Source organism: Myiozetetes cayanensis, unplaced genomic scaffold, assembly GCF_022539395.1.
Source record: "Myiozetetes cayanensis isolate MyiCay16 unplaced genomic scaffold, myiCay2020 scf10, whole genome shotgun sequence".
Taxonomy (NCBI): Eukaryota; Metazoa; Chordata; class Aves; order Passeriformes; family Tyrannidae; genus Myiozetetes; species Myiozetetes cayanensis.
In genome coordinates this window covers 26,571,790-26,585,108 of record NW_026086605.1, presented here as the reverse complement: position 1 = coordinate 26,585,108, position 13,319 = coordinate 26,571,790, and the positions used below count along the sequence as shown (strand labels likewise).

Genomic DNA, 13,319 nt, shown 5'->3' with positions numbered 1-13,319 from the left:
ATAACCTTCTTCTCCCTCCAGTGCCACTCCTACTCCTATTACAGGCTTTTAACAGAAAGTCTAAAATTCAAGAAGTGACCTAATCTCAGACAATGAACAAACAAAAAGGGTAACCTGGAAAAATCACTACTTGTCCTGAAGAAAATGAAAGTTTCATCTACTTTGAATTAAAACCTGAAAGTAAATTTAATCCTATAGGAAGACTTTTATGCTAGTTTGAATACAGTATAATTTCATTCTTTGTCAAGACCCTTTAATTCCAGGACTGCTAATAGTTTCCTTACAGTGGTTCTGTATCAGTCGTTTCCCAGCTTTTGACTTGAGGTTTTCTGTCTCCAGGAAACTTTGTTCACATGGCCAGGACCAATGCACAATCCAACCCAAGACTTGGTGTCCTCTACAGAGCTTAAACCACTGGCAGAATTATTGCAGAATTCAGTTTAAAGTTGAGTTCTTTCTCTGATAGCTTCCACATTTCCTATGTGAAAGCTCTTGATGTCCCTCAGACCTCACTACATAACAAAAAGGGCAAGTGCCTTCACTGCTCTTGGCCTGTACCCGCAATTGTGTGCCCAGCAGGACCAGGGCAGGGATCGTCCCCTTGTACCCGCCACTGGTGAGGCCACATCTCAAATGCTGTGTTCAGCTTTGGGCCCCTCGCTACAAGAAGGACATTGAGGTGCTGGAGCACGTCCAGAGGAGGATAACGAAGCTGGGGAAGGGTCTGTAGCACAAGTTGTGTGAGGAACAGGTGAGGGAGCTGGGGTTGTTTAGCCTGGAGAAAAGGAAGCTTAGAAGGGACCTTACCAGTCTCTGCAACTCCCTGACAGGAGGTTGAGCCTCTTCTCCCAGATAACAAGTGACAGGGCAAGAGGAAATGGCCTCAAGTCATGCCAGGGGATGTTTAGATTGGAGATTAGAAAAAATTTCTAGAGTGAAAGCGTGGTCAGGCATTGGAACAGGCTGCCCAGGGAAGTGATGGAGTCACCAATCCTGGAGGTATTTAAAAGACCTAATTAAAAGAGTAGATGTGGTGCTTAAGTACGTGGCTTAGTGGTGGACTCAGCAGTGCTAATGGTTGGACTTAATGATCTTCTGTTTCTGTGACTTTTCATTTTGTTAGCACAGGTCATGAAAACCTCAAGGTGACACTGTATTGCACACAAACTTCTACTGCACAGTCAGTTATCTGTCTTGGCTAGACCTTCGGGCTTTTCTCTGACATGAATAATTATTGAGAGTTTATTTACTAGAACAGTATTAGAACCTTTTGTAAGAGACTGCTTTCCAGTCACTCTATGAATCAGAGTAACATTACTGCAGTTAGTAAAATATGTAACTGCATTTCATAAGATTCTCAGAACCTCTCTCCCCAGTTTTGTAGAAAACTAAGATTTGTTCAGTGGTTTGGGGTTTTTTTCCCTTTGCACTTGCTATGCTTCTTTTCAAGATTGTAATAGGTCTTGGCAAGGAGTTTGGGAGCACCTTAAATACTATTCTTGCTCTGTCATAGAAAGGACAGCAATAGACTAAATCCACGTGTAATTTTCTTTTTTCAGGAGGATGAGGTATAAGAAAGTGAACGTAATTTCAATATGATTTCATCAGGGCAGGATTCACCCTTAAATGTTCTAGTCACTAATTTCTGCTTTGATGACATTATTATTATCTAAATGTAGGAGAAAGTGAGAGTTTTTATACAATGTGGGTGTTTTCACCTGCTGTATGTAAGAATAAAAAGCCCACAGCTTGAAACACATCAGAGTAGCAATGGTAATTAGGTATTGGCATATCATCCAAGAAAGGAGGAAAAAAAAAAGAGCTTGAAAAATGATACAGCTTAATAAAGATTTAGTATCCAAGAGTTACACAAAAAGTTCTCAAAGGGAAATGTAAATTGTGAATGAAGAACACTTGTGGTTCTTAGAAAGGATCATCAATAACAAACTTAGGAAATAGGAACAAATTATCCCATTTATATCTCTGTAAGGAATATGATCACACATCATATGTATGCAGGTCTTCAAGTAGCCCAATAGCTTTTCACAAATACCAATTGCCATATTACACATCACCTTCCCGTAGAAGTTACAACTGTTAATCTCACCTAACACATACATGCAGTGACAGCATCTACCAGAAAATTTGCACCCAACAGAAATAAGAGAATAATGTTTTCTGAATCCATCTAAGACCCTAAAACATTAATTGAAAGAAGTCCTTTACTGGTCTAATTTTTTTTCAAGCAGTCTTTCATATGTTTTATAGCCAGTGCTTCCAAAACATAATGTAATTGTGTTACTAATTATGATAAAAACCAGTAAAGCATCTCAGATAGACAAAATGCTGCAAAAATCTTACAAGACTGAGGCAACCACAGGCATTTACATGTTTGTTTTCTGACATGAACTGACAATTCACCTGAAAGAAAAATCAGGATACCCCATACTGGAATCCACATATTCACACAGAAATCTGGGAAGATCAAGACAAGATTTAGAACTACTTACTAGCTGAGACTGTCTTGTGGCTGTTAGATTCAACAGTGATCACTCACAGGGTCAGCTGGAGCTAACAGAACTTAGACCAGACACACCAGCAGGCAGCAGGGTTTTGTTTGTTCCTATTCGTAGGGCCAGCTGCTCTGAGCCACCTCACTCACAGCTACGTAGGTATTTTTGGAGCCTGGAATTTCTAGCCTGTTCATTTCTGTGTTCAAGTACAGCCTCCCAGACAAGCTTGCCCTACAATTCTAATTGGACACAGTAGAAAATGTTAAGATTTGAGCATTTGTTTCAAATTGGAAGGCATCCAAATTTTTGAAAGCTTCCTTAAAATGGAATTGCTTTTTTCTACCCAGATTGAAATGCTGGATGACATGTTAAAGAGAAATATTGAATTGGGCCTCATGAGCACAATTTTTTATTTATTAGATTTTCTTCCCCCTCATTTTTTGGCTTTTTCCCTTGTTCAACAAAAATGATTTCCAGATTAGGACATTATAGAAGCATATTTCATATATGGATAAAACTGCTCTCTGCTTCACTCTCCTTGATATTTCTCAGTAGGAAGATACAGGGAGTCAGCCAAGCAGGAGTTCACTTTCTGCAGCTGAATTACGTTACAACAACACAGATGGAACTTTAGATGTAAAGCCATATTTTTAGCCAAAGCGCAGTCGAAGCGATGTCATCTGATGTAGTTACAGACATATAGAAAGACACTTGCAGTAATACACATTTATCACTTTTGGTGAATGGCTGATACACAGTACCCTGTGTACCCTCTCTTTCAGGAGTGCAATAATTTAAAATCTACTTTTTTCCTTTAACAGGAAGGAATGGAGTATTCTATTCCCATATGTGGCCTCATACCTGTGCTTCTTTTGGTGAGCACTCTAACTATTCCTGCAGTTCCCTTTGTGAATACCTGTGCATGAAGACTGATCTTTCCATGGGCACTTGTGTAGTTGTCTCAAGGTGAAACATTTGGTCATTTGTGTCAGAGAAAGCAAATATCCATTGTAAGAATTGTGAAATCCCACCTCCAGAGCACAGGTGTGAATTTCCATACAGATACATCAGTGAGGGCCTGGACAAAACTTTCTGGAGGGATAAATCTACACCCTTTCAACAATTTGATCAAGAAATAGCTTGCAAATATATGTAAGGGCAGCAGTAGCCCCTTGTCAATGTAGATTACCTTTAAAAGATTAAAAAGCCATTGGAAGCATCTCTTCACCAAGTCCTTTCCCCCAAAGAACATTACTTTTACAGCTCTGTGAAGAGTAAAGAAAGATCTGAGATCTGTCAAATGTTGGAGGCTTTGGAGCCTCTTCTTGAAAAATGCTGAATTTTGTACTGCTTTGTATTTCTTGTAAACAAGATGCAGATCTTGGGAACAGGCTAGGGAAAATTATTCCTAGTAAAAAAGACAAAAAGAGAATAAGCCAAGGAGGGGGCATGGGAAGGAACAGGCTTCTTCCTGGAAAGCCTGTTGCTACTAGGAAGGAAAGAACTGCTTTTCCATAGAAAAGATGCCATGGAATGGCCAAAGGACTGCTGCTTTCACCTTAATGACAATAAGCAGCCATTACAAGCTAGTTGGTGTTTTCTGAGGCATTTAATATTTTTAAGGAGATGAAAATACTAATTTCTTTTGTCTGCAAAGTTTCATACTTCATAGTAAGAAGTATTCAAGAATATTTATAAACTGATAAAGCAGAGAAAGTCAGAAACAACTTTTTGAAGGCTGTTTTTCTTGCTTTCCTCCCCAGTGGGAAATAAGAAAAGGGCAGATAGCAGCCGCACAAGACTGGAGAGTGTGGGTGGATGGTCAGGGTGCAAAATGTTAGATAACCCAGCAGCTTAGTTGGCTCTGTAATGTATCCATGACTACACCTTGAGTCCTCCACAGAAGAAGTATTTAATTCATCTCAGAAAAGCAAATAAGTTGGTTATTGAATAAATGATAGAGCCCCACCTACTGTTGTTTTAGTGCATACATTTCTAGGTCCACATACCCACTTCATGCAAATGTCATTAGTGTACGGGCATTTCTTTTACAGGAGCCCTAATTATGGATTATAATCCCACAGTGTGTATGTTTTGCATCCACACAAAACTGCTTATCTTGCAATTAAAATCTAGAAATATACATGGATTTTTTTCCATCACTCTTGTGAGTCAGACTTTTCTGCTTAATATGAGCATACACACGTACAAAAAGCTTCCTAGGGAAAGATTAAATTTTTTCAGAAAGCCTGGAAAATCTTTTGCTCAGCAGTTGACAAAAATAAATACTCATTTCTCTGGCAACACTGGTGTTTTTATGGTCACAGAGGTCCCATCACCCGTTACCATCCTTACCATATTATCTGACATGATATTTTGCACCCAGACTCTCCCTGCTTATGTGTAAAGGAGAACAAAGTATCCTAGCAATGTGAACATCCCTTGAAGTGGCACAGGTTTTGTAGTCCAAATAGAAAAGTCTAAATGCAGCGTGCCTGGAAGATAAGGTATGCATTATTCTCATTTAGGTGAATTGAAGTGCACTACACTGGAGGTGAGTGAAGGTACCATCCAGACAATTAAATGTCTTGTCCCAACCAACACCTCTTCAATACCTTCGCTGCTCATAAAGAATGTGACACAGAAGTGAACTCCTGGCACACACAAGACTATTAAAAATGCCCTTTTAACTGCCTCCTTGTCATTTCCTGTGCTTTTACTTTAGTTTCATGTGAACTGAAATTCCCATTGCAAAGTGGGAGGCGTATTTTGAAAACACCAAAATCCATTCTTGTAACCTGTGGCAATTATAAATCAGCATCACATTTTCCAGGTAACATCTTGTCTTTCAAGTGTTCCCAGTTACTACAAGTTCTAGTTTAGTGCAATTTTAAAATAGAAGAACTGTGTCAAAACTACAAGGTAAAAAGACCTCGTGCAAGCAAAGTGAATTGAAATAGCTAATAAAATGTGACAGCTGGAGAAAAGGAGTGATTCATGTATCGTGTTGAGATTGGCAACAAGCTTCAAAAACCTGTTGTTTCCTGGCAGTAATTGTTCTTTTCTGTCAATTTAATAGGTAATAAGCCAAAAAAGTGGAAGGAAACCCTCCATATTATAAGTACACTTATTTTCACAATTTCATAGTAGTGTTTTTTGATGGTACTTTTAAACGAAGCTCTCCAAAATATGATTGTCAGTGTTGAAGCAAAGCTAAATAGAAATCAAGTTTTGATTTATTATTTGAGTTTTAACTTCTTCAAATGAATTATAGATATCTCTCTAGCCTGACCTTTTGCCCCTTATTTTTTCAGCTATAATACTTACTGGCAACAGCTGAGATGGTTTCACTTGCCCTCCCCTCCCCCCACACCAAATGACACTAAAGCATTTGAAACTGGTCAAGCAAAGGATGTGGTCATAAATATTGTTTGTTATTTAAGTTATGCAAAATATTTAATTACAGGATGCTAAAATTATTAATATTCTTATATTCATATTCTTATACATTTCAACACTTCGTATGTGGTGATGTTTTCAAAACAGGAGGGTTTATAAAATATAGTATAAAATATAGTAAAAATTGATAAAAATGAGAGAGAACATCTTATTCTTCATACTACAAAGCACTCTAACCTCAAATTTTTTTTTCTTTCATAAAAAGAAGCATATTTAAGATGAGACAAGTTGTTCCCTGAGTATTTGGAGCATATCCTTGAACAGCATGACATTATGCACAGACTAAAAGTCTACACATTTCTAAGTTCTTCTGTAGAAGTTTATTCTTTTTTTTAAGGATGAGCCACACAATGCATTTGAAGTTTGCTTGATACTAAGACAAGAGAGCATTAAACAGTCCATTTTTTCCTACTGGGACATCACTGCAAATATGTGGTAGCAAAAAATTCTTTTCTAAGGTCAAGTATCAAAATGCAATGCAAAAGAAACAGGAACATAAAATAGTTACAAACAATTCTGGCAAGTCATTATCAATATAATTTATTGTTGTCCATAACAATGGGAAGCCAGACCCTATAGTCTGTGGACTTTCTTTAGTACTGACTCAAAGACTTTATGACACATAGTTCTTATTAAATTGCTAAAATAACTTACTCTAGAGAAAATAAAAACACCACGTCTGATATTTGATGCAATAATTTGCTAAATAGTCGAAATTTTCTCTAGACTGCTGAATAAATCAATATTGAAACTTTTTTTCTAATTTCTAGATCTGCTTTTTTTTTCTGAACATACAGGCTGTAAATTTTACCTTCTTGCCTGGGTTTACTCTGTCTTGTTCTCTGCAAGGACAGGGCTCTCTGAGAGGGATTGTATGTAGAAGGTAGGAAATAAAGCATTGTCTGGAGTCAGGATGAACAGGAGATAGGCATGTCATAGACATAAGAAATAAAGAAATATGAGTAGATCTGCTACTAATTTTCCAGAATGCTCACCATTCTGTCCTTAGGAACATACCCAGACTGAATGCGCTTCAAACAGATATCGAAGCCTAGTGAGGCATAACTATTTTCTAAACTTCCATGTTGCTAAGTGTGCAATCCACAGAATCCTCATTGCCACTTAGGACCTTGTGAATATCAATTTTCATATCACATGGGAGTGTGAAAAATGAAATTTTCTCTAGGACAGATCAAATGACTGGGATTAAATTTGAAGGGCAGGACATTTGGAATAACTTTTGACTTTTCAGAGTTTGGCAGCTTTACACCATTTGAGAGTCTGGCCTAAGGTATATATTAATCTATTTAAAGTATTTCAAGCATTCTAGTAGTATCTTCTAATAGCAGCTTTAAAATTGTGTTGCAGGCCTAAAAGTATGTTAATTATATTTTTTTCCCTCATGTAACAGAATGAAAGAGGAAAGGAACATCTGAATTACTGTAACTGCAAACTCATATTCCAACCTTATGGATATCAAGAAGAAGGAAGCTTTCCAATGATACTTACATGGAATTCAACTTAAGTCACAGAAGAGTAGTTTTGACTATCACACATTCAGAACAGCCAAATAATTTATCACAGCAAAGTGTAAAGTGAAATTGATACTACAAATAAAAGGCACACAGATATGAGAGACATCTTTGTCTATACTTAGAATGAAATGTTTTTAGAAGGTAAATATAGCATATCTATACCAACCAGGTCCATTTCTTTCTCTCACATATAGTATTTTCTGAACCACAAAGATTTTGTTGCCAGCCTAAAGCAGAACTGTGTCATAAGAGAAAGGCAACTTTTAATGGTCAGTTTTATGCAATTTACTGGTGTATGAATTTTAAATAAAGCAAAGTGAGAAAATATCAGCATAGCTCAGTGCTACAGAGTGTGTGAACAGATTTGTGGCTGTACTTTTGACTGCATCATTATTTTCCAGGTATATCAGCAGCATCAGTGCAAGAGATTTCAGATTGACTTCACAAGCCTATGTATTTTCCAAGTCCGATAAGTAAGGTTGCAAGCTCCCAAGGAAAGCCCTTTGAACTCCTAACATGTTCTGGTCTCCTCTATCTTCTCATGTTGTTAGCACTTTAATCATGACCTAGCAAGATTATATAATAACAACTAGCAAAGCAGCTCCCTGTTTTTCTGTTTATAAAGCCTCTTGTAAAGATACCCATATCCTTTTAAGTTAGCTGCCTGTATGGATCAATACTGCTATAGAGGCACACAGGTCAGCAGAGCTGGAAAACCTCCCTGAAAGGCTCCATGAATTTTCAGCTGGCAGCCTGTGGTGAGCTCCTGCAGGAGCTGGCTAACCAGTTAAGGTCTGGCTGCTGAGTAGACATGCCCTGTGCCATTATAGACAGGACAGCAGTGCCAAGAACATTCACATGGTAAATGCAATAGTGGAACTTTATAAATAAACTAAAGGTGCTGTGATTCTGTGATCCTTATAAAGAGCCAGAAGTTTCCACATTCCAATAAAAATTAAAAGAAGCTGGGTAGCTAATGCTCCTCAAAATCCTATTTCTGAATTTTGTACAGAATGATTAAGCAGCTTAAAGATGTGAGAGCAACTTAAACTTTCAGGACAACTGGGAAAATTTCTACATAGTCTCACCTCTGTCAGCAGGGTTGTTGTGTGCCAATAAGAAGAAAAAAGTAAGGATGGCTTTGTATTGACTATTGTTACCACTTAACTAGAATCCCTTCCCTCTCCTTAAAAAAAAAATTCTGGACATAATTATGTCTACTGTTGTGTACTGCCTCTTTACTGAGCTCTCCTGGACTTTACCAAGGTACAGTTCAATTTGAGACCTAACTTCCTATCTAGCTCTGGATGATGGATTTTCCTTGACCTGATGTCATCTAGCTCGACCTGATATTTAATCGAATTACACAAATTAAAAGCCTAATGAGAATCACCACCTATTCACAATGCACATCCTTCTTTTGTCTTGTATCTCATGGTACCAAATAGTCCAAAGATATTGGATCCATGTGAACCCTCTAATTGTTCTTAGATCTATTTATCTACAGTTTTCATGAACAGAAACACTAAGCACATTGCTGAAAAGTGTTTGTCCATCAAGTCATTTCTCTCCACTAGACAGATTGGACCATGATAGGCCTGAAAAATAAGTGGCTGACTCAAGTGACTGGGTTATGGCTGAAATAAAATAGGCTTTCATGAAGCAGTCAGCTCGGCATATTTTCAGCAAGAACTGCTACAGATTTGCAAATTTGTAAGTAACTGAAAACATGGATCTTATACTGTCCTTTAATGAATGCAAACTTTTTTTTTAATAGCAACAGGCTTATTAACCTTGATGTTCTACTCTACGATTTACCAAATTATATGTAGTTTACCAGAGTTTAGTTTCATGTTCTCTGTGGAATATCATGTTTAAATTAGGTGAACTCCTACGATGGAACTGGATATACTCTATGGTTTAACCTTATATATATATATATATATATATAAATGTTCAGATTGCAAAATCTGATATGAAAATGCTATTATAGGTTCAGGATGATTATCAGTGTTCTTTCAAAGCATTAAAATGCTATTTCACTTGTGTTGTTTTTGAAAATTACGTATTTTCCATATTCTTCTTTTGCTGTATCTTTTGCAGCTTCCCAACTGTAACACTGCCTTGCCTCTCTTTGTGCTTAGCAATTTATTATTCTGTATTCTCCTTGATATCAGATGGGACTACTAATACAGTAGGCACTCATTCCTGACTGTAGCACAATTACGTGTTTAGGGAATCCAATATAAAAGGCAAAAAATTGAATAATCTAAGGATTTAGATTTTCATATTTTATGTTGAAAAAGTACAATTTAATCTTCTACTATTTTGGCTGAAGACACATAAATTATCTTTGATTATTTCCTCTACACAATTTTCCACAATAATTTCTCAGCAGTCACTGAAAAACAAATCATTTTAGCACCACTACAATATAGAAAAAAAAAACAATGAAAACCAAGAAATATAAAACTGTTCACACCATCAAAAAATCTCTAATGAAATGAAAACCTTTCAGTATATCTCAGAAAATAATTCTGTGCACAAATGCAAATGTCAGACCTCTGCCCAAAGAGATTTCCATTTGGTTTCCGTTTCCAAAATATAAATATTTTATCTTCCAAGAAAGAAACGTTAATGTTTTAGATAAAAAACTGTATAGTCATTGCAAGTGTCAATAAATACGCTGAAACACTGTCTTAGAAATACTCTTATTTAGTATAAGTTCTTCATTGAAAAAGGATATGGGGTTTTGTATTTGAAAATATTCAAAGTTGTTTCAACAGAAGGGTGTAAGAACACTTATCTTCATGATGCTGCAGTTCTGTAAGGAATAGAATGTATATGGAGAAGCCCAAGGTGTCAACCTTGATGGGTAAAAATACTATTTCTTTTTCCTTTTTTTATTTTCTGCAAAAATGTATAGCACTATCTGTACTAGTGCACATCATCTCAGTGAATTCTATTAAAAATGTTGGCTTTTCCTAATTCAACATTGCATTATTAATGTTTCTTTAATTTTAAGAAACAACAAGTTTGAAACAAGGTGATATCAGTGCTGTAATTCTGCATAATATTATGTAACTGAATCCTACTGAGGCAGACCTTGAAAAAGAAAAAAATGTCCAATTCTATTCAAGTAAATGTGAAATTTAGGAATTAAGATTGAATCAATTGATTTTAGTAGTTTAACAGAGTAATTAGTGAAGACTGAGCCAATAATACATCTTCATGAAATAAAAAATACCTTTAAAACCTTTTGTAGGGCATGGAAAGAATTTGAATTTTGTTTATTGTTTCTGTGTTTTGACCACAGGACATTCTAAAATGATTCCAAAAAATAACATGGCATTTTATGATTCTTCACTGTTCCTGCCAGTAGATGGGTTGCTCAGTATAGCTTATGTGCTTGTTCCTTACAGCAAATTCAGAAAAGGCATTCTGGGAGCCAAAGAGAAGCCAAGACCAAAGTAACTTAAGACTATTTTGTTAAGTTTCTGTTTTCTCACTTGGCAATTTTAATCCATGCTCTCTCAGTGTCACTTAAGCTGTGTGATATCAGGGGAGAAATCAACCAGATCACATAGAAAGCATTTTAAGGGAAGGAATAGGAGGGAGGAAACCCCTCTCTTTTTCGCTCATAAAGCTACCTCTTTAGGAGACACATAATATGAATGCTGTAAATTATGGTTCATAGTAGTTCTCTCCATTATTAGGAAAGAGAGGCAAAAATCAAAAGGAAGGGCATATGAGGCTCATTAAAAAAAAGCACAGAAAATGTGGTCCCCCTGACATGAGCCAAAGTGCCTGTGGGGGATGTAATTTGCATTTACTGTTGCATAATCAAAAAAGCCCCAGCAAACAAACACAAGGAAAACAAGTGCACAGTTGGCTTCTGCTTGTCATGTTCAGCCACTGGCTGCTTAATTACTGACCAGCAACAGCAACGTGTTTTTTCCTAACCTGAGAGCGCACAGACGTCACTGGCTGTGCCGTGGCATTTTGTGACACACACAGCCTGTCATTAGGGACAAGGTTCATTCTGTGTTCCCTACACCTTGCAGAGGCTTCTGGCAGCAGCCAGCAGGGAGGTTGCTGTGTGCAATGGACAATACAGGGAATATGCAAAGGTTTACAAACAGTTTAATACCTTTTCAGTCAAAATACCAAAAACTCGTCCCTGCACAAATGGCACAAACTGAATTTAGAGCAAGAAAATTTAACTCTGCCTGTATTCTCTCGTCCTGCTAGGAAAATGACAAGCTCTGCATTTGAAACACTGCTTGTGGAAAACAATTCATTATCTTCACAGAAATCCTGGTCAAGTACCTGTTCTAAGAGCTGTCCTGATCAAGGTGCAGACACTGGGAGAGAGAGATGCTCCAGAAAGGTAGCAACAAGTTTCAGCAACAAGAGGCAGTAAAAAGATGGGAAAAGTGCATGGAAGAATAATACAGGGATAAGGGAGAAGAGCTTATTTTCTTGCCTTGCAGGAGACCAGAATGGGAATTTAATCATCAGAAAAGAAAGGAATCTTAAACAAATAATTCCTCTAGCTGAAAAATATCATGTCATTTCACCCGTGTCAACTTCATCCTACAGATAGTAACCATTTCTTTATAGCAATACCATCAAGATTTGTGTATTTTCTGTTTATAAATATCCTTCTTTCCTTCTCCCAAAATAATGAATTTGCGAATGCAAATCAAGACCATTTTTTTGTATGTTTCAGGAACTATTTTTACTTTTTCAAAATAAGCTCTACTGAAGACAATAGAAACCAATAAATTGAATACATCCATTTTCGTGTAAGCACATTTTTTTTCAGAGTACTTTTTAAGCTGGAAAATCCAGAACACAGGATATAGAAGTATTTTAGTCCACAATCAATCCATCATGCTGGCCTACTTTTAGGCAAACGTGTTTTAAGGAAAAAGAAAAGAAGATGAAAGCAAGGTAAAAGCGACCGAGTGTAATAGCTTGTAGTGTGTGAATAGTCCAACCACTGAACTTGGTAGGCCCACACAGAAAATGAAAAGGGTGAGCTTGTAGGAAAATGTTTCATTTATATTCCTGATAACAAGTCACACTGGCTTACCATACATAGCTGCAGACTGCCCTTCCACTTTGAGCAATAAAATACAATGATCTTAGGAAAGGTGAATGGAAAATTCCTCTTCTGTAAATAGATTTCACAGGCAAAATCATATAAAAAGAGATAGATTTCCCATGAAGAGCAACATACTGCAGCTTTAACTAAGACTGTCTAGTTTCTGCAGGATCTCAGCAGTAGCACAATGAGAAAATCTCTATCAGCAATTTTTATTTGCTTTCCACCCCCTACCAGCTCTAATAACACCTGCTAAATTTATTTGCAGACTCTGCTATAGGAAATAAAAAAAAAAATGCTGCCTTGAATGATGACTTTTAAATGTCATCTGCAATGCAATATCCTTTGTGATAGAACAAAGTAAAATACCCTTTCAAGGAAATCACCATGTTAAAATTAGGGCAGTGGTCCCATTCTCCATGACAAGTGATATAAGAGTATCTCCTCACATCAGCCTGTGTTTGTGTTGTTCACAGGTATATTAATTCTTTTATGGATCTTCTCTAATTCCCCATGAGCCTCAGGGACCCATCCCATCTGTCTTGCTTTCCACCAGCATGTGGTTTCCTTCTGCAATAGTAGCACCTCTTAACTCATTTCCTCAGTTTATGAAAACCGTTCATATTGTTCAAAGGTAAAAGAAGGAGAAAAAACCCAACTCCTGCAAGTCCTGAGATACTGTATCTATGAAAGAGAGCAGAA

At 36.9% G+C, this 13,319-nt stretch overlaps 1 long non-coding RNA gene across 3 annotated transcripts in view; it reads left to right on the top strand.

The window, feature by feature from the left end:
- The window catches only part of LOC126634792 (uncharacterized), a 30,862-nt gene extending 18,629 nt beyond the window's left edge, over positions 1-12,233 (top strand). Inside the window, exons 3-5 of one of the 3 annotated variants that reach the window (XR_007627435.1) lie at positions 3,335-3,388; positions 7,384-9,220; positions 11,759-12,233. This is a non-coding gene — a long non-coding RNA (uncharacterized LOC126634792). The other 2 variants (XR_007627434.1, XR_007627436.1) reach the window with 2 other exon arrangements.
- Positions 12,234-13,319: the final 1,086 nt, after the last annotated feature.